This window comes from Elaeis guineensis, chromosome 9, assembly GCF_000442705.2.
Source record: "Elaeis guineensis isolate ETL-2024a chromosome 9, EG11, whole genome shotgun sequence".
Classification (NCBI taxonomy): Eukaryota; Viridiplantae; Streptophyta; class Magnoliopsida; order Arecales; family Arecaceae; genus Elaeis; species Elaeis guineensis.
Window position 1 is genome coordinate 53,817,443 of NC_026001.2, and position 20,800 is coordinate 53,838,242.

A 20,800-nucleotide genomic window follows, 5' to 3' on the forward strand; every position below is an offset into this window, starting at 1 on the left:
CTGAGTCATCCTAAACACAAAGGTCAAAAGGATGAATTATACAGCAACCATATTCACATAGGTTCTGAGTGTTGCGATTGCGACCATTCGACCTATCCTATCATCGGGTACCATTACTAGATGGTCATTTCGATTAGTACAGGAATTGATTCCTGTGCCACCGACTTAGGTTCGAACCTGTGGGGTCACACACATTAGAGGTTCCTATCTGATCTGATAGCTGGTGAAGAGTCCTTCATGTCTGAGATTCTGTGATCGAGAATCTAGATTCTCTGATCATGAATTCCACACATTTTGGATACCGGAGTCAAGAGTCTCACTGGTTTAGGACTCTTCGATCAGGGGTTACATATCGATGAATTCTGATGCCCGATTACCCATCGGATTTGGACTCAATATTTATAGAGAGTTTTGAATAATTTAACATAATTTGATTGAATAATTAATTTTGGATCAGTCCAATTGAATGGTTCAGTTGGGATTTGACTCCGATTAGGTTAGAGTTGACCTAATCGTCGAGATGGTTTGATCCCTGATATGATCAGGGGTTGGGCTTAATCAATTTCTATTTGATTAGAATTTTATTGAGCCTAATTAAGCCTAATTAAGTTGGGTTTAAATTAGTCTAATTGGGCCAACTTATTTGGTTCAATTAGTTGGTTTAAATAATGAAACCACCTTGACCCATTCTCCCTGCACCACCTCACTTCCACTGCGCCCATTTGAATTCATGAGAAGAAAGTTCTCATGAATTTTTCCTCATGCAAAGCCCTCCTCACACCCTACTTTAATACACCATATGAGTGGATAAGGATGATTGGTTGGCCATTCAAATTCAAAACTAAAGTTTGAATTTGAATGAGCAACCAATCTTAGCACCTTGACCTTATCCTCTTTTAATGCCCCATTTATTACATGAGAAAATTTCTCATGAAATCACTCATGCACAAATTAAGCCACGCCCTCCTCTTCCCACACCTTTAGTGGATAGGGATAAATTGGTTTCCATTTGAATTCAAAATTTGATTTGAATTCAAATGTGCAATTACTCATCTTTATCCTCTCACGTGGATAAGACGTTTGACGTTGTTTTAAAAAGAGGAGAAGAGTGGGGCGTGTAAAAAAAAAATTTGGAGAGAAAATTGGGTGTGAGGAATCCATGTGTGCAAGGTGAAGGTCTATATCCTTTCGAGAGAAAAAAAAGAAAAGAAAAAAAAAGTGTGCGCAGGGTTTCAGTGAGTTCTTCAGGGTTTCAGCCTGGAGTTCGAAAAGTGAGAAGGTGAGCTACGAGTGTCGTGAGCTCACAAAATTTTAGAAAGATCTTCAACATCCTCTCAAACATATCTGTTGATTATCTGGAGCATCCAAAGAATCGACAGACATCGATCGAAGGAGTTCGATCAGCATTGACCGTCGAAAGGACTTTACAACGAGCTAGCACTCGTGAGGAGTCGATCAGACCGGAAGCTTTATGTGGATGATTGACAGAGGCCAGATACACTGTGTGGCTGCATCACGATGATCAGACTCTCCTGATGATGATCAGATTGCGGTGATCTACTATCTGGACAAAGGTATTATGTTCTAAACACATTATAGTAAAGTGTTTACTGTTCAAATTCGAATTTCAAATTTAAATGCATGCATGCTATATATCATATTTAGATCATAGTGTAGGATAAATTTTATTAATTAATTAGATTAATTAATAATTTTTACTATAAAATAATGATTTTGAAAAAGTTTTAAAATTATCATTTTACCCCTACACTGATTTTCCCAACAAATGGTATCAGAGCAGGTTCTTAGATATGATATATATATTTGCATGCGTAGATTAAGTTGTAATCTAAAAGTTTACAATTTAAAATTTGAAATTCAAAATTTAAATTTTAATTTTGAAAGTTGTTCAAAATTCAAAATTCAAAAATTTGAAATTTCAAATTTGAAATTTAAATTTTCAAATTTAAAATTTGAAATTCAAAATTTAAAAATTTAAAATTTAAAATTTAAAATTTGAAATTTGATTGAAATTTCAAATTTGAAATTTAAAATTTAAAATTCAAATTTTGAAATTCAAAATTTGAAATTCAAAATTTTAAAATTTAAAATTTGAAATTTAAATTTTGAAATTGGTATATTTAGATATACTTGATCCAAGTAGCAAGTAATCAAATTGGGTTGGTTGCCATGGCCGTCCGGTCATAGGAGAAAAGTAGGGTTTAAAGGCCCTCTCCTCTCATTCGATGGGGTCTCCTATGGCGGTAGGGGTGCTGCTGTAATTATATCCCATGCAGATGAAGCAGTGAAAGAAATTAATTGTAAAGGTTCAATTGTGAAATTTATCATGAATGTGTTAGATTAGATCTAAAAAATATTCATGATTTTTTTTGATTAAGTTATTTTCTATTATATAATTAGCAATAGGATTGCTATTTATGAAATGTGTTGATCTATTTGTGAAATGAGTCAACATATTTGATGAACAGAAAATAAAATTTTTCAAATTTAAAAATTATTTTTGAAATACCAAACCTTGACCATCAGCCCAAATACTTAATTAAAAGAATTAAGTATTGTCTAGTAGGTCTAGAATTGTGAATTAAGACCTAAAACAATTGCATAAACTTGTGGGTCAATGGGCTAGATGGATTAGGTCCATAATTGGGTTAGACCTAAGGTTAACTTAAAGAAATGGACTAAATTAGAGTAATTGATCAAATCTAATCAAAAGTTGAATTAGATTAGGTCAAGGATACTCTAGACTCAACTCCAATAGTTGTAGTTGAATGGGTCCATGTCTTTAACTAGACCAAGATGGACTTAATTCATGGCTACGTGGTGGAACCCTATTTACTAAGTTGATCAAATTAAAACTAATGAATCGGTTGGTGTCTAAGGTAAGTTTGGTAGTTTGACCAGTGATTTTTAAGTGGGAGCTACTCGCAGTGATTCGATCTTTGACGAGTTAATGGCTTATCCCCACCACTGATCTCACTTACCTGGCCAACCTGGTGAATTAGGTTTTGATTAGATCACTTGATGATTAGGGCTCACCTATGTCATTAGGTAAATCAGTTTGACTGATTTAGGTGCTCCTAATGCCAACTTTAAGTAAATCCTTTTGAATCTGACTTGGTGAAGTCAGTCGGAGAATTGAAATTTGCTGGATATTTTCTTCTCATCTATTCTTTAATAAAATTCTCAAAAAAAAAATTATTAGATCCTAAAAATGATTAAGTTATATTGATAACTAAGTCATAGCCTCCCATTAAGTGAGTGATAATGAGTCCATTAGTTTAATAATCATTGGAGGCCCAAAGGCCTGGTGCTTATTGACTAATAAAATTATCATTCATAGTATGATAATTTAGTTTAAGTCTTTCTGATGGTGGTTAGGTTGGCCAACCAAAGTCGGGCTTGATCATTTATTGGTCCGATTCACCAAATCAAATCATGTTAATGGTTGGACCTAACCGGATTTTTTCAGTGGAGGCCAAAGCCTACTGATTAGATTCTGGGGCAAAATTAATTACTAGAAGTTGTTTAGAGAAACAACTGGTTATGAACCTACCCATAGATGCACATGGGTTGACCAACCAAAGTTGGGCTCGTGTGTAGTCTGTGTCGATTCTAGTACCCACTAAGGAATTAAAGTAATTCCTCAAATTGGAGATTGAGGCTACCAATTCATAAAAATACTGGGAGAAACTTTAGACTAAAGTCTAAATCTTTAGTATTAATAATTTATGTACTAATATATGTCTGATTTTTCTTTATGCAGCTATGGCCACTACCCTGTCGCTTCGTCATTATTAGATAATGACAAGCTCATAGGACCTAATTTCGATAGCTGGTATCGAAAATTAAAAATCATCCTTGAGCATGAGTGGATCCTTTATGTAGTAACGGATCCGGCACCTGAGGAGCCAGCCCTGAATGCTAGAGGGACGGTCCGAGACACTTACCAGAAGTGGCTCAACGATCGCACCACCGTCCGGTGCATAATGCTGGTGGCAATGAATGATGAGTTCAGCCGCAGGTTCGAGAATGCCCAACCACAGGAGATGCTTCAAATATTGAACGACTCTTTTGGCACGCCTGATGATGTTGAAAGGTACAAAACTAGTTGTGCCATTTTTAATGCTCGGATGAGGGATGGAGCCTCAGTCACGATCATGTACTGTACGTGATCGAAATGATTGAGCACCTAAGTAAACTGAGTTTTCTCCTGTACGAGCAGTTCGGTAAGGATGCGATCCTTAATTCTCTGCCCAAGTCCTTCCTTCCCTTCCTTACTCATTTTCGAATGACAAAGCCTACAGTGAACTACCACGACTTGTTGGGGTTGCTACAGAACTTTGAGAAAAAGCACCAGCTCCATAAGGAGTCGATGAATGTTGTGGGATGGTCTTCTTCTGGTCGTCGACCCTTTGAGAAAGGGAAGAAGAACAAGAAGAAGAAGAATAAGAAGGTGCAGCTGCATGCTGGGACGTCTGCACAGGGTCAGACCAAGAAGCGCAAGCCCGACCAGAGCCAGGTGGAGTGCTTCTTTTGCAAGAAGCAGGGGCACTGAAAGAGGAACTGTCCTCTATACATTGCCTCACTGGACCCGAACAGGCCAAAGAAGAAGCAAGGCACTTATATGATAACACCTTGCAACTTTTTCATTTGTGATACTACTGCCTGGGTATTGGATATCGGAAGCCCTTATCATATTTGCAATTCGATGCAGGGTCTGCAGGTCAGTAGGAGATTTGATGAAGACGAGAGATTCCTGAACGTTGGAGATGGAAGCAAAGTTCCAGTTCTAACATTAGAAATCATGAACCTTGTAATCAATTCTCGAAATGTAATTCTGAGTGAATGTCACTATTGTCCAAGCTTTTTATTAAATATTATTTCTGTAGGCCTTTTGGCCATGTACGGTTATCAATTTTTAATAAAAGAAAATATTTGCAATATCATTTTGAATGGTGTTACAATATTTGTTGGACAACTAAATAATAGAATTTACTTTCTATCACAACCTGTTAATGTGGTTCAAACCTCCAGTAAATGTCCTAGAATCGATAATATGTCAGAAGTCTACCTTTGGCACTGTAGGCTAGGTCATATCAATAAGAACAGGATAAACAGGTTGGCTCAAGAAGGAATTCTTGAAGTAGGTGATTGTGAATCACTTCCAACCTGTGAGTCCTGTCTTCTTGGTAAAATGACCAAGTCACCTTTTACTGGAAAAGATGAGCGAGCCAGTGAACTCTTGGCTTTGGTATATTCTGATGTATGTGGACCCATGAGCTCAAGTGCAAGAGATGGATATTTCTACTTCATAATCTTCACAGATGACCTATCGAGGTATGGGTATGTCTATTTAATGAAGCAAAAGTCGGAGTCATTTGAAATATTCAAACTATTCCGAAATGAGGTAGAAAAATAAACTGAAAAGTATATTAAAACTCTTCGATCTGATCGAGGAGGTGAATACCTATCCAATGATTTTCTGACATATCTTGGGGAGAATGGGATTCTCTCTCAGTGGATACCTCTGGAATACTACAGCATAATGGTGTGTCTGAAAGGAGGAATCGGACCTTGTTGGACATGGTTCAATCCATGATGGGGTTTGCTGGTCTGTCGATCTCCCTTTGGGGATATACACTCGAATCGACTTGTTACCTTCTAAATAGAGTTTCGAGTAAGTCTGTAACCAAAATGCCATATGAGATATGGATAGGACGTAAGCCAGTACTCTCGCACCTTAGGGTTTGAGGGTGTCCAGCTTATGTTAAATATTTAATTACGGACAAGCTAAGACCTAGGTCTGACAAGTATAATTTTATAGGATACCCAAAAGAGATCAAAGGATATTATTTCTACCTGGCTGATGAGCAAAAGGTGTTTGTCAGACTTAAGGCAATCTTTTTGAAAAAAGAGTTTCTTGATGAAGGGACTGTTGCCTCTAAAGTCGAACTTGACAAAGTTCGACAGGTGGAAAAACTGACACAAGTTGCTGAACCTGAATTGGATTTGATTAGATCAGATCCGGAGCCCATTGTTCAAGCACCCTTAAGGTGATCTGGTAGAGTACTACGTCAACCAGACAGATACTATGGTTTTTTGGTCCGGGATGACGATCCTATCAAACTTGATGAAAATGATGAGGATCCAATCACCTACATGGATGCAATGCAGAGACCCGACTCTAAGAAATGGCTAGAGGCCATGAAATCCGAAATGGAGTCCATGAAGGTCAATGATGTGTGGACATTGGTTGACCCACCCGAAGGAGTAAAATCCATAGGGTGTAAGTGGGTCTTCAAGAGGAAGAGGGGCACAGACGAAAGGTGGAAACCTATAAAGCCCGTCTAGTTGCCAAGGGATATCGTCAACGTTATGGTGTAGACTATGATGAGATATTTTCTCCTGTGGCAATGCTCAAATTCATTCAGAATATGCTTGCGATAGCTGTCCATCTGGACTATGAAATCTGACAGATGGATGTGAAGACAGCTTTCCTAAATGGAGAGCTAGATGAAGAGGTGTATATGATACAACCTGAAGGATTCACATCCACTGAGGAGTCTAAGGTGTGCAGACTACAGAGGTCCATTTATGGACTTAAGCAGGCATCCCGGAGTTGGAACATACGTTTTGATAGGACGATCAAGATGTATGGCTTCGTTAAGAACGAAGAAGAGCCCTGCATTTATAAGTGGGCTAATGATCCAGTAGTGGTATTTCTTGTATTGTATATGGATGATATTCTCTTAATCAAAAATGATGTCCCTACATTACAGGAAAAAAAATTTGGCTGTCGTCACAGTTCTCCATGAAGGATTTGGGAGAAGCTTCCTACATCCTAGGGATGAGGATCTATAGGGATAGATCTAAAAGGTTGCTTGGTTTATCCCAGTCTACGTACATAGATACTATGCTGAAGAGGTTCAGCATGGAGAATTTCAAGAAAGGCTATCTACTGATAGGCCAAGGAATTTCTCTCTCAAAGAGGGATTGTCCGACAACACCTCAAGAGAGAGAGCGTATGGGTAGGATTCCATATGCTTCGCAGTGGGATCTATCATGTACGCCATGACATGTACACAATCAGATGTGGCATACTCACTAGGGGTAGTGAGTAGATACCAATCTGATCCAGGGGAGAATCACTGGAAGGTTGTTAAAACCATCCTAAAGTATTTAAGAAATACTAAGGACCAGTAGCTTGTTTATGGTGAATCAGACTTGAGACTTATAGGGTTTATAGACTCTAGTTTCCAGTCTGATCATGATGACAGCAAAAGTGTGTCAGGATTTATTTTTACCCTTAATGGTGGGGCTATCTGCTGGAAGAGTTCCAAGCAACACACAGTGGCTGATTCAGTTTGCGAGGCGGAGTATGTTGCTGCATCAGATGCTGCAAAGAAGCGGTGTGGCTGAGGAAGTTCATCATCGAGCTCGGAGTAGCACCCTCCCTTGTTGGTCCAGTTCTGCTCTCTGTGACAGCTCTGGAGCCATTGCTCAGGTGAAGGAACTGAAGGCACACCAGCGGATGAAGCATATTCTGTGCTGCTACCATCTCAGTCGGGAAATTATGGATCGAGGTGACGTCGATCTTTAGAAGATCGACAAAAAAGAGAACCTGGCCGACCCATTCACTAAAGCCATTGTAGTGAAGGAGTTCGACGACTACAAGTCGAAGATGGGTATTAGATACTGCACCGATTGGCTTTAGACCAAGTGGGAGATTGTTGGGAATAGTGTTCCAAAGCCAATCATCAGCCTATTGACAGTTGTGCTCATTTTTATATATGTACATGAATTATGAATTAATAAAAATTATTTTGGCATTTTTCATCACAAAATATTTCATCTTCTAATGAACTTCTATGTTGTGGTGAAGTTCTTAGGACTATTTAGACTCGACAAAAGAGGATTTATCGTTTAGTCCTTAAATCTATTCGCGACCAAATGATACGTTGTTACCAAGGACGACAACGTTTATCAAGCATAGGTCGTTGTGTGCCACATAGATTGGTTGTCCTCTTAACCAATGGTGTGGAGACACTGGTATGGCATGCAGATGAGATGTAAGGGTACATCTGTACTAAACGTGACTGACTCCGGAGCTATTTCTGCTATCAAGATTTGCTCCGATGGAATATGGGTATAAATGTCCCTCTGACCTGAAACCGCCACGGTGACTTGCAAGCAACTCACTACACTTAGGCACTGGACTACCTGAATTTCTAATTCAGTGACGGAAGACTGCTGGGTGTAGTCAAGTACTAGACTTGTCGGTGCGTGTGTCAAGATGGGATTGACCACTCCAGTTTAGGAGCTGTGTACAGTCGTGTTTTAATTTAGCAAAACTTTGGCCAGGGTAGTCTTTGTGAGGAGTCACAGGATTGTTTGAGTTGAGCACGATTCGGATGATCTAATCAGGGTTGACAGTTTAACCCTGATTCGTCCTAAACACAGAGATCAAAAGGATGAATTATACAGTAACCATATTCATGTAGGTTCTGAGTGTTGCGATTGCGACCATTCGATCTATCCAATCGTCGGGTACCATTGCTAGATGGTCACTTCGATTAGTACAGGAATTGGTTCCTGTGCTACCGGTTTAGGTTCGAACCTGCGGGGTCACACACATTAGAGGTTCCTATCTGATCTGATAGCTGGTGAAGAGTCCTTCATGTCTGGGATTCTGTGATCGAGAATCAAGATTCTCTGATCATGAATTCCAAACATTTTGGGTACCGGGATCAAGAGTCCCACTGGTTTAGGACTCTTCGATCAGGGTTACATATCGATGAATTCTGATGCCCGATTACCCATCGAATTTGGACTCAATATTTATGAGAGGTTTAATTAGTGATTTGATCACTAATTAACTCAATTTGATTGAGTAATTAATTTTGGATCAAGTCCAATTAAATTGGATTTAGTTGGGTTTGACCCGATTAGGTTAAGAGTTGATCTAATCGTCGAGATGGTTTGGTCCCTGATATGATCAGGGGTTGGACTTAATCAATTCTTGATTTGATTAGAATTTTATTGAGCCTAATTAAACCTAATTAAGTTGGGTTTAAATTAGTCTAATTGGGCCTAACTTATTTGGTTCAATTAGGTTGGTTTAAATAATAAAACCATCTTGACCCATTCTCCCTGCACCACCTCACTTCCACTGCGCCCATTTGAATTCACGAGAAGGAAGTTCTCATGAATTTTTTCTCACGCAAAGCCCTCCTCACGTCCTACTTTAATACACCATATGAGTGGATAAGGATGATTGGTTGGCCATTTCAAATTCAAAACAAAGTTTGAATTTGAATGAGCAACCAATCTCAGCGCCTTGACCTTATTCTCTTTTAACGCCCCATTTATTACATGAGAAAATATTTCTCATGAAATCACTCACGCACAAATTAAGCCACGCCCTCCTCTTCTCACTCCCTTAGTGGATAGGGATAAATTGGTTTTCATTTGAATTCAAAATTTGATTTGAATTCAAATGTGCAATTACTCATCTTTATCCTCTCACGTGGATAAAATATTTGGCATTGTTTTAAAAGGAGGAGAAGAGTGGGGCATGTAAAAGAAAAATTTTGGAGAGAAAATTTGGGCATGAGGAATCCATATGTGCAAGGTGAAGGTCTATATCTGTTATAGCCCAAGCCCATGACATCAGGATCCAAGCCCAACAAAAAAAAAAAACAGAGTAAAAACTGGGAAGAAGACTCCCGGTAGGAGTCTTCTTCTCCGACGAGACCCAAGCATATTGGGAGTCCTAGGACCTCTCGAAGTCCTAGGACCCTCTATAAGAAGGTCTCCCCTCTCCTTAGAATCGACCATCGGCCTCTTCCCTCCCTCTTTCTCCCCGTTTTCCTCGATCGAAGCCGCGGACACTGTTGGATTTCTCATCGTGATTTCTCGCCGGTGAGCTCACCGGAGGCCGGGGTGAGCCTTCCTCTCCTTCCTCTCTTCCTTCCCTTTCTTTTCATATTTTTGCTTGAGGCTGCCGGCGACGAGTGTCACCGATTTTTTATCGGAAAAGACCCCTGTTTTGGGCCATTTTTCTTGGATTTTCTGGCACCGGCGATCGAAATCGACCGTCGGCCCTGCTCCTCCTAATCGGGGGAGCAGTCTCCCTCTGCCGTCGGTCTCCGCCGCAGCGGCCGCGGCCTGAATGGCCGGCCAAGGAAGGACCACGTCGGTCCTCTGTTCCGACGCGGGAAGGGCCGAGAAGAAGAAGAAGAAAAAGAAGAAAAAGAAGAAAAGGAAAAGAAAAAGAAGAAAAAGAAAGAAGGAAAAAAAAAGGGGCGGAGAGAGAAACTCTCTTTGCTCTCTCTCTCTCTTTAGATTTTAGGATTTATGGAATTAATTAATTAAAAAAAAATTAATTAAATTAGCAATAAAAATAAAAATAAATAAATATAATTAGGGTATCCATGGATTAGTTTGAAAACCCTGGATGCTGTCGACGAATTGATCCTCGTGGAGATATTAGATTTTAACAATTTAGTTATTTTTAATTCAATAAATTTTGATTAAAAATATGATATTTGACGTATCAGGTTCAGAGAAGGATTTTCGAGATTCCTAGAATTTTTAGTTTGGATTTTTTTTTGAGGTAAGTAGTGTTTACTTTTACTGAATTTATCTGGTAAAATTATGAATTAAATAAATTTATGCATGCTTGTGATTGAAATTATTTATTGAAATAATTATTGAAATTATTTATGATTAAAGTTAATTATAAAAAATTATTTATGATTAAAGTTATTTGTTGAGCAATTATTATGATGATATATGATCTCAAAGAATATTATGATTGATTTGACCCGAATATCATTTAATTTTATTATTCTTGAAAATAATATATGAATTGGAAGATAATATGAAATTGACAACCTGACTGTGTTGAGGACCCCGCCAATGGGGGCATATACGTTGGCAATTGACTGTCCTGAGGGTTTATATCGCCAGCGAGACCAGCGACATGTCACCAGAGAGACCCGCGACAAACCGCCAGCGAGACCAGCGGTTCCAAAAAACTTGGCTACCAGATGATTCGCAGCTCACCGCAAGCAGATACGCGGTATTATGACCCTGCCACAGGGATAATGTGGTCATAGTCATGGTTGGTAAGAAGAACTTAAGAAATTGATGAATTTAAGAAGAAAAGCATAATTGAAAATTATGATGAATTGACTTTTATATATGATTGACAGTATGAATATGATTTCATAAATTTACATATTGATTTGTTATCAGTAAATTGATATGCATAGTATTATTTGCCTGATTTGTTCAGTTAAATGTATACACTGCTTACTGGGCTATTTAGCTCATGATGAGTTTTATGTTTTTCTTACAGACCCAAAAAATTAGCGTGATGCGGGATTTCGGTTGGGAGAGCGATTAGAGATGGAGTTAGCTCATTGATTTAGGATTTTCTCAGAATTTATTTAAGATTTTTTAGTTTTGTTTTAGTATTGACTTTGTCAGACAGTTATTTTCTTTTGAACACTGAGTTTTATTTGTTATTTGAACTAAAGTTTGATTATTAAATATAAAAAAATTTATTTAACTGTTTGTGAAGATATCATGATGAGATGCTTTGCATGCTTATGGAAAAGTATTCTATAAGTATGCGACGGTTGCCATGACCCTCGATTCAAATCTCGGATCAGGGACGTGACAATTAATATGGTATCAGAGCATAAGTAGATAGATAGAGACATGTAGAATAGAGTGAGCGAGTGATAGGTAGATATTAGGAAATTGAAAGGTTAGTTATGATGATTATGATTTGACTTGTCACAAGTTATAACCTTATTATAGATAAGTTATTATCTCAAATCTAACATAGGTCAATATGCCTCCACGACGGGTGAGGAATACTCAAGGAGCAGTAGGAGGGACATCAAATCCACTCGGCGATAATACTCCCCAATTAAACAGCGGCACAACTCAGCAGGAGGGAATCCATGATCCTACCGAAAATACTCCGACAGTACAGGAGGAGCCGAACATGACTCAACTAATGCAAACTCTGATCGGAGTAGTTCAAACACAACAGCAGTTACTTCAACAACAACATGCACAGCCACATCAGCATTTTCCACCGACACCTGGACATGGAGAACATCCGATGCAGAGAAACAATATCATCGAATTTAAGAAGCTAGCTCCTCCAGCCTTCAAAGGGACTATCGAGCCACTGGAAGCAGATAACTGGATTATGGAAATGGAGAAGGCTTTCGCCTTACAAGAATGCCACGATGAAGAGAAGATCCGCTATACAGCATATCTGTTACAAGGCGAGGCATACAACTGGTGGCATATACTTGAACAAAAATATGAGCACGATGGGATACCACTCACTTGGGAGAGATTCCGAGATAAATTCTTTGATAAGTATTTCCTCCGAAGTGTCAGAATACAGAAAGAGCAGGAGTTCATTCACCTGAAACAGGGAAACAAATACGTTGCAGAATATGAAGCTAAATTCACAGAATTAGCCAAGTTTGTTCCAAGATTAGTTGAGATTGAGCAAGACAGAGTACACAAATTTGAAATGGGACTGAAGACAGAAATCAAAAAATAGGTTGTACCCTATGAGCTAACTACCTATTCCTCAGTTGTGAACAAAGCCCTAATAATTGAGAGAGAAGTTAATGAAGCTCATGCGGAGCGAGAACGGAATCAGAAGAAGAGAAATAGGTTTAGTGGAACTCAAGGACGAAATCAGAACAATAAGGTTCCAGCAAAGAAGCCAGCAATTGATAAGAATCGTGAGAATGAGGCAGCTAGATGTTCGAGATGCGGTCGAAGAGAGCATGAGTTCTAATTGCCCATGGAATACTGGTTTGTGTTTTAGATGTGGACAGAAAGGACACAAGATTGCAAATTGCCTCCAGATGGACGAAAATAGATCAACACAAGCAAAGGACGGAGGTCAAAGGCCGAAAACTCAAGGAAGGATCTATGCACTCACACAACAGGATGCTCAGGCCTCCAATGCTGTAGTGACAGGTACCATTCCTGTATCTGGTATTCATGCTTCAGTTTTGTTTGATTCTGGTGCTACACACTCCTTTATATCCACTACTTTTATTAGACAACATGATATAAGCTGTGAACCCATGAAAACCAAATTATATGTTGAGACACCAGTAGGTGGTATTTTGAGTACTGAAAGTGTGTACAAGTCCTGTAGTATTAAGATAGGAGAAAAAAAACTACCGACAGATTTGGTGGTCCTGGATATGCATGATTTCGATGTCATTCTAGGAATGGATTGGCTGGCTACTTATCATGCCTCTGTAGATTGTCATGGAAAGAGAGTGAACTTTCACATACCGGGAGAATTAACTTTTAGTTTTGATGGAAGTACAGGAACCACCCCCCACGTATTATTTCATTTGTGCAAGCTAGACAGATGCTAAGAAAGGGATGTAGAGGTTACCTAGTATCAATAAAGAATAAAGAACATGATGAATTAAAGTTACTGGATATTCCTATCGTGAATGAATTTTGGATGTATTCATTGATGATTTAGTCGGACTACCACCAGATAGAGAAATTAAATTTACCATTGAGTTGGCACCCAATACCAGTCCGATTTCTAAAGCTCCTTACAGAATGGCCCCTATGGAGTTAAAGGAGTTAAAAGATCAATTACAGATTTATTGGATAAAAGTTTTAGAAGGCCTAGTGTATCTCTTTGGGGAGCTCCAGTCTTATTTGTGAAGAAGAAAGATGGTAGTATGAGATTTTGTATCGACTATAGAGAGTTGAATAGGAGTACTATCAGAAAAAGTATCCTCTACCTCGAATTGATGATTTGTTTGATCAGCTGCAAGGTACATAAGTTTTTTTAAAAATTGATCTTTGGTCAGGATATCATCAGTTAAAAATTAAAACAGAGGACATACCAAAGACTGCATTTAGAACTCGCTATGGACATTATGAATTTCTAGTCATGCCTTTTGGGTTAACCAATGCTCCAGCAGCCTTTATGGATTTAATGAACAGAATTTTCAGATCCTATCTTGATAAGTTTGTTGTCGTATTTATTGACGATATCTTGATATATTCAAGAAGTAAATTGGAGCATGAAGAACATTTACGGTGTGTACTACAAATATTGAGGAAAGAAAAGCTTTATGCCAAATTTAAAAAGTATAAATTTTGGCTGGACAAAATAATCTTTTTAGGATACATCGTATCTAAGGATGGAATTTCTGTGGATCCAGCAAAAGTGAAAGCTGTGATGCAGTGGAATAAACCCACAAATATTTCTGAGATTCGAAGTTTTTTGAGAATGGCAGGATATTACAGAGATTTGTAGAAAGATTCCCCCGCATAGCTGCACCCTTGACTCGTCTTACTCAAAAAGGGGTTAAATTCGAGTGGACTGAAGTTTGTGAACAGAGTTTCCAAGAATTAAAACAATGATTAGTTTCAGCCCCTATCGTTACTATACCAACAGGAGATGAAGGTTTCACAATATATAGTGATGCATCTAAAAAGGGACTCGACTGTGTATTAATGCAACATGGTAAGGTAGTAGCCTATGCCTCAAGATAATTGAAACCATATGAACAGAATTATCCGACACATGATTTGGAATTAGCTGCAGTGATTTTTGCCTTAAAAATTTGGAGACATCACTTATACGGTGCGCAGTGTGAAGTGTTTACTGATCATAAGAGTTTGAAGTACATTTTTACACAGAAAGAATTAAACATGAGATAGAGAAGGTGGTTAGAACTATTAAAGGATTATGATTTAACAATCCATTATCATCCGGGAAAAGCTAATGTTGTTGCTGATGCCCTTAGTAAAAAATCTGTGGGAAATTTGACAGTTTTAATTACACATCAAAGCCAATTATTGGAGGATATAAGAAAACTGAAATTAGGCATCCGAATATATGACTCGACAGTACGATTAGCCAACATGAGGGTTCAGCCAACACTCATAGAAAGAATTACAGTTGCCCAGAATAATGATCCACAACTAATGAAAATAAGAAATTCAGTGGAAGCTGGTGTTCAATCTGAATTTAAGATACATGAAGACGGTTCATTAAGGTTCGAAAACAGGATTTGCGTACCCAATGATTCAGCACTCAAGCATGAAATACTTCAGGAGACACATCAGACCGGTTATACAATTCATCCGGGAGGTACCAAGATGTATAGAGACTTAAAAGAAATGTACTGGTGGAATAATATGAAAAGAGAGATCGCTCAATTCGTGGCTCAATGTTTGGTGTGTCAACAAGTTAAAGCTGAACATCAGAGACCTGCGGGACTACTTCAACCTCTTGATATTTCAGTTTGGAAGTGGGAACATATCACTATGGATTTTGTAACTGGACTACCGAAGACTCTCAGTAAAAATGATGCAGCCTGGGTGATTGTGGACCGATTGACAAAGTCTGTACACTTTCTACCAATTAGAGTTGGATTTATCTTGGAAAGACTAGCAAAGTTATATATGAAAGAAATTGTAAGGCTACATGGCATTCCAATGACCATCGTATCGGATCGAGATACCAGATTTGGATCACAGTTTTGGAAGAGCTTACACAAGGCATTAGGAACAAAATTGAATTTCAGTACAGCTTTTCATCCACAGACTAATGGTCAGTCAGAGAGAACTATTCAGATCTTAGAAGATATGTTGAGAACCTGTATTTTGGATATGAAAAGTTCATGGGATGAGCATCTACCTTTGATTGAGTTCGCTTACAATAACAGTTATCAAGCTAGCATTGGTATGGCACCTTATGAAGCTTTATATGGTAGAAGATGTCGATCACCGATTCACTAGGATGATGTTGGTGAGCGAAGAATATTGGGTCCCAAACTTGTTCAACAAGCAGTCGAGAAGATTAAATTAATTAAAGAATGACTTCGAGCAGCACAAAGCAGACAGAAAAGTTATGCAGACCACAGGAGACGAAAATTAGAATTTTAAGTCGGTGACCATGTATTTCTTAAAGTATCTCCTTCAAAAGGAATCTCAAGATTTGGCATTCGTGGCAAATTGAATCCTAGATATGTGGGTCCGTTTGAGATTTTGGAAAGAATTGGTGAGGTGGCTTATCGACTTGCCTTATCCCCTTCACTTGCAGGAGTACATAATGTTTTTCATGTTTCTATGTTAAAGAAATATTTACCAGATCCAAATCACATCGTGGAACTTGAACCAGTATAAGCCAGGAAAGATCTAACATATGAAGAATACCCGATACGGATCGTAGACCGTAAAGAACAGGTACTGAGACATCGCAACATTCCTTATGTCAAGGTACAGTGGAGTCGACATTCAAAAAAAGAAGCTACTTGGGAGCTAGAGGAAGAAATGAAGCAAAAATATCCCCAGCTCTTCGAGACTACAGGTATGAAAAATTTTGAGGATGAAATTTCTTTTTAGGGGTGAAGAATGTTATAGCCCAAGCCCATGACATCAGGATCCAAGCCCAACAAAAAAAAAAATAGAGTAAAAATCGGGAAGAAGACTCCCAATAGGAGTCTTCTTCTCTGGCGAGACCCAAGCATATTAGGAGTCCTAGGACCTCTCAAAGTCCTAGGACCCTCTATAAGAAGGTCTCCCCTCTCCTTAGAATCGACCATCGGCCTCTTCCCTCCCTCTTTCTCCCCGTTTTCCTCGATCAGAGTCACGGATACTGTTGGATTTCTCGCCGTGATTTCTCGCCAGTGAGGTCATCGGAGACCGGGGTGAGCCTTCCTCTCCTTCCTCTCTTCCTTCCCTTTCTTTCCGTATTTTTGCTTGAGGCTGCCGGCGACGAGTGTCGCCGATTTTTGGTCGGGAAAGACCCCTGTTTTGGGCCATTTTTCCTTGGATTTTCCGACGCCAGCGATCGAAATCGACCACCGGCCCTGCTCCTCCGTAATCGGGGGAGCAGTCTCCCTCTGCCGCCGGTCTCCGCCGCAGTGACCGCAGCCTGAACGGCCGGCCAAGGAAGGACCACGTCGATCCTCTGTTCCAGCACGGGAAGGGCCGAGAAGAAGAAGAAGAAAAAGAAGAAAAGGAAAAGAAAAAGAAGAAAAAGAAGAAAAGGAAAAGAAAAAGAAGAAAAAGAAGAAAAAAAAGGGGCGGAGAGAGAAACTCTCTTTGCTCTCTCTCTCTCTCTCTCTCTCTTTAGATTTTAGGATTTATGGAATTAATTAATTAAAAAAAATAATTAAATTAGTAATAAAAATAAAAATAAATAAATATAATTAGGGTATCCATGGATTAGTTCGAAAATCCTGGAAGCTGTCGATGAATTGATCCTCGTGGGGATATTAGATTTTAACAATTTAGTTATTTTTAATTCGATAAAATTTTAATTAAAAATATGATATTTGACGTATCAGGTTTAGAGAAGGATTTTCGAGATTCCTAGAATTTCTAGTTTGGATTTTTTTTTGAGGTAAGTAGTGTTTACTTTTACTGAATTTATCTGGTAAAATTATGAATTAAATAAATTTATGCATGCTTGTGATTGAAATTATTTATTGAAATAATTGTTGAAATTATTTATGATTAAAGTTAATTGTAGAAAATTATTTATGATTAAAGTTATTTGTTGAGCAATTATTATGATGATATATGATCTCAAAGAATGTTATGATTGATTTGACCCGAATATCATTTAATTTTATTATTCTTGAAAATAATATATGAATTGGAAGATAATATGAAATTGACAACCTGACTGTGTTGAGGACCCCGCCAATGGGGGCATATGCGTTGGCAATTGACAGTCCTGAGGGTTTATGTCGCCAGCGAGACCAGCGACATGTCGCCAGAGAGACCAGCGACAAACCGTCAGTGAGACCAGCGGTTCCAAAGGACTTGGCTGCCAGATGATTCGCAGCTCACTGCAAGCAGATATGCGGTATTATGACCCTGCCACAGGGATAATGTGGTCATAGTCATGGTTGGTAAGAAGAACTTAAGAAATTGATGAATTTAAGAAGAAAAACATAATTGAAAATTATGATGAATTGACTTTTATATATGATTGACAGTATGAATATGATTCCATGAATTTACATATTGATTTGTTATCAGTAAATTGATATGCATAGTATTATTTGCCTGATTTATTTAGTTAAAGGTATACACTGCTTACTGGGCTATTTAGCTCATGATGAGTTTTATGTTTTTCTTACAGATCCAGAAAATTAGCGTGATGCGGGATTTCGGTTGGGAGAGCGATTAGAGATGGAGTTAGCTCATTGATTTAGGATTTTTTCAAAATTTATTTAAGACTTTTTAGTTTTGTTTTAGTATTGACTTTGTCAGACAGTTATTTTCTTTTGAACACTGAGTTTTGATTTATTATTTGAACTAAGGTTTGATTATTAAATATAGAAAAATTTATTTAACTGTTTGTGAAGATATCATGATGAGATGCCTTGCATGCTTATGAAAAAGTATTCTATAAGTATGCGACGGTTGCCATGACCCTCGATTCAAATCTCGGGTCAGGGGCGTGACAATATCCTTCCGAGAGAAAAAGAAAGAAAAGAAAGAAAAAGTGTGCGCAGGGTTTCAGTGATTTCTTCAGGGTTTCAACCTGGAGTTCGAGAAGTGAGAAGGTGAGCTACGAGTGTCGTGAGCCCATAAAATTTTAGGAAGATCTTCAACATCCTCTCAAGCATGTTTGCTGATGATCCAGAGCATCCAAAGAATCAGTAGACATCGATTGAAGAGTTCGATCAGCATCGACCATCGAAAGGGCTCTACAACGAGCTAGCACTCGTGAGGAGTCGATCAGACTGGGAGCTTCGTGTGGACGATCCGTAGAGGCCAAACACATTGTGTGGTTGCATTGTGATGATCAGACTCTCTTGACGGTGATCAGATTGTGGCGATCTACTACTCGCACAAAGATATTGTGTTCTGAACACATTACAGTAAAGTGTTTACTGTTCAAATTTGAATTTCAAATTTAAATGCATGCATGCTATATATCATATTTAGATCCTAGTGTAGGGTAAATTTTTATTAATTAATTAGATTAATTAATAATTTCCACTATAAAATAGTGATTTTGAAAAGTTTTAAAATTACCATTTTACCCCTGCATTGATTTTCCCAACAGTACCACCATTGCAAATGAACACATATCCTGACGTAGACTTTCTATCATCAAGATCAGACATGAAGTCTAAGTTAGTATACCCTTCAACTCACAACTCAGAATCTCCTCCAAATATCAAGAACAAATTCTTAGTCCTTCTTAAGCACTTAAGGATATTCTTCACAGCTATCCAGTACTCCTCGTCTGAATTCGACTGATACCTACTCGTGACACTCATAGCAAGGACAATATCAGGTTGAGTATACAGCATGGCATATATGAGACTCCCTATAGCTGAGGCATAAGAAATCCTACTCATGTGCTAAACTTCTTCAAATGTGGTCGGACACATCGTCTTAGAGAGATTAATACCATGCCTAAGAGGTAAAAGTTTTCTTTTAGAGCTTTTCATGCTGAACCTCTTCAGCATCTTCTCTATGTACACTTTTGTGATAGATCTAGCATCTGTTTAGGTCTATCTCCATAAATCTTTATTTCAGGAATATAGAATGCTTTTCCTAGATCTTTCATAGAGAATTTCTTGGACAACCATCTTTTGACCATGGTCAGCATGAGAATATCTTTTCCAATGAGGAGAATATCATCGTCGTATAATACGAGAAATGTTATTGCACTCCCACTAATTCTTTTGTATATCATGGTTCCTCTTCATTTTTGATGAAGTCAAACGATTTGATCACATCATCAAAATGAAAATTCCAACTCCGAGAAGCTTGCTTTAATCTATATATGGATCTTTGCAGCTTGCAGACTCTTTGATCACCATCACTAGATGTGAAACCTATAGGCTGCTCTATATAGATATCTTCCTCAAGATATCCATTCAAAAAAGTTATTTTCATATCCATCTATCAGATTTTATAATCATAATACGCTGTAATAGCAAATAGAGTGTGGATGGATTTCAGTATGGCTACGAACGAGAAGGTTTCTTGATAGTCAATGCCCTTGCACTGACTGTAACCTTTTACCACAAGTCTAGCTTTATAGGTCTCTATCTTACCATCGATATTTTTTTTTTTGTAGATCCATTTACAATCAATGGGTATAATACCCTCAGATGGATCTACTAAGATCCATACTTGGTTTGAGTGCATCGAGTCAATCTTTGACTTCATCGCATCTAACCATTTTTCAAAATCGATGTCGACATTGCCTCGTCTAAGGTATTAGGATCATCACTATGACTTCTATCTTCCATAAGGAATATTTTCTTTACTTTCTCCATAAGCATACCCATATACCTTTTAGGAGGTTGAGAGACCTTGTTAGATCTATGAGGTGGTGAGGAACGTCAACTACTAGCTCATGAATAATAGGTTCTTGAGGATCTATAGCTCTTTGCTCTTCAGAGACCTCTTCGAGCTGAACTAACCTCCTACTGTCACTATCTTGGATAAACTATTTTTCTAAGAATATGGCATTCCGACTCACAATCACATTATGATCTTGTGGAAAGTAGTAGTATTCCATGAATTCTTTTGGATACCCTATAAAACAAGCTATTACAAATCTATCCTTCAATTTATTAGCCATCAATCTCCTGACATAGGCTAGACATTCTCAAGTCTTAAGATATCCTAGAGTTGACTTCTTACCGTACCATATCTCATATGGTGTGGTAGGAACAGACTTTAATGGAACCCTATTCAACAGATG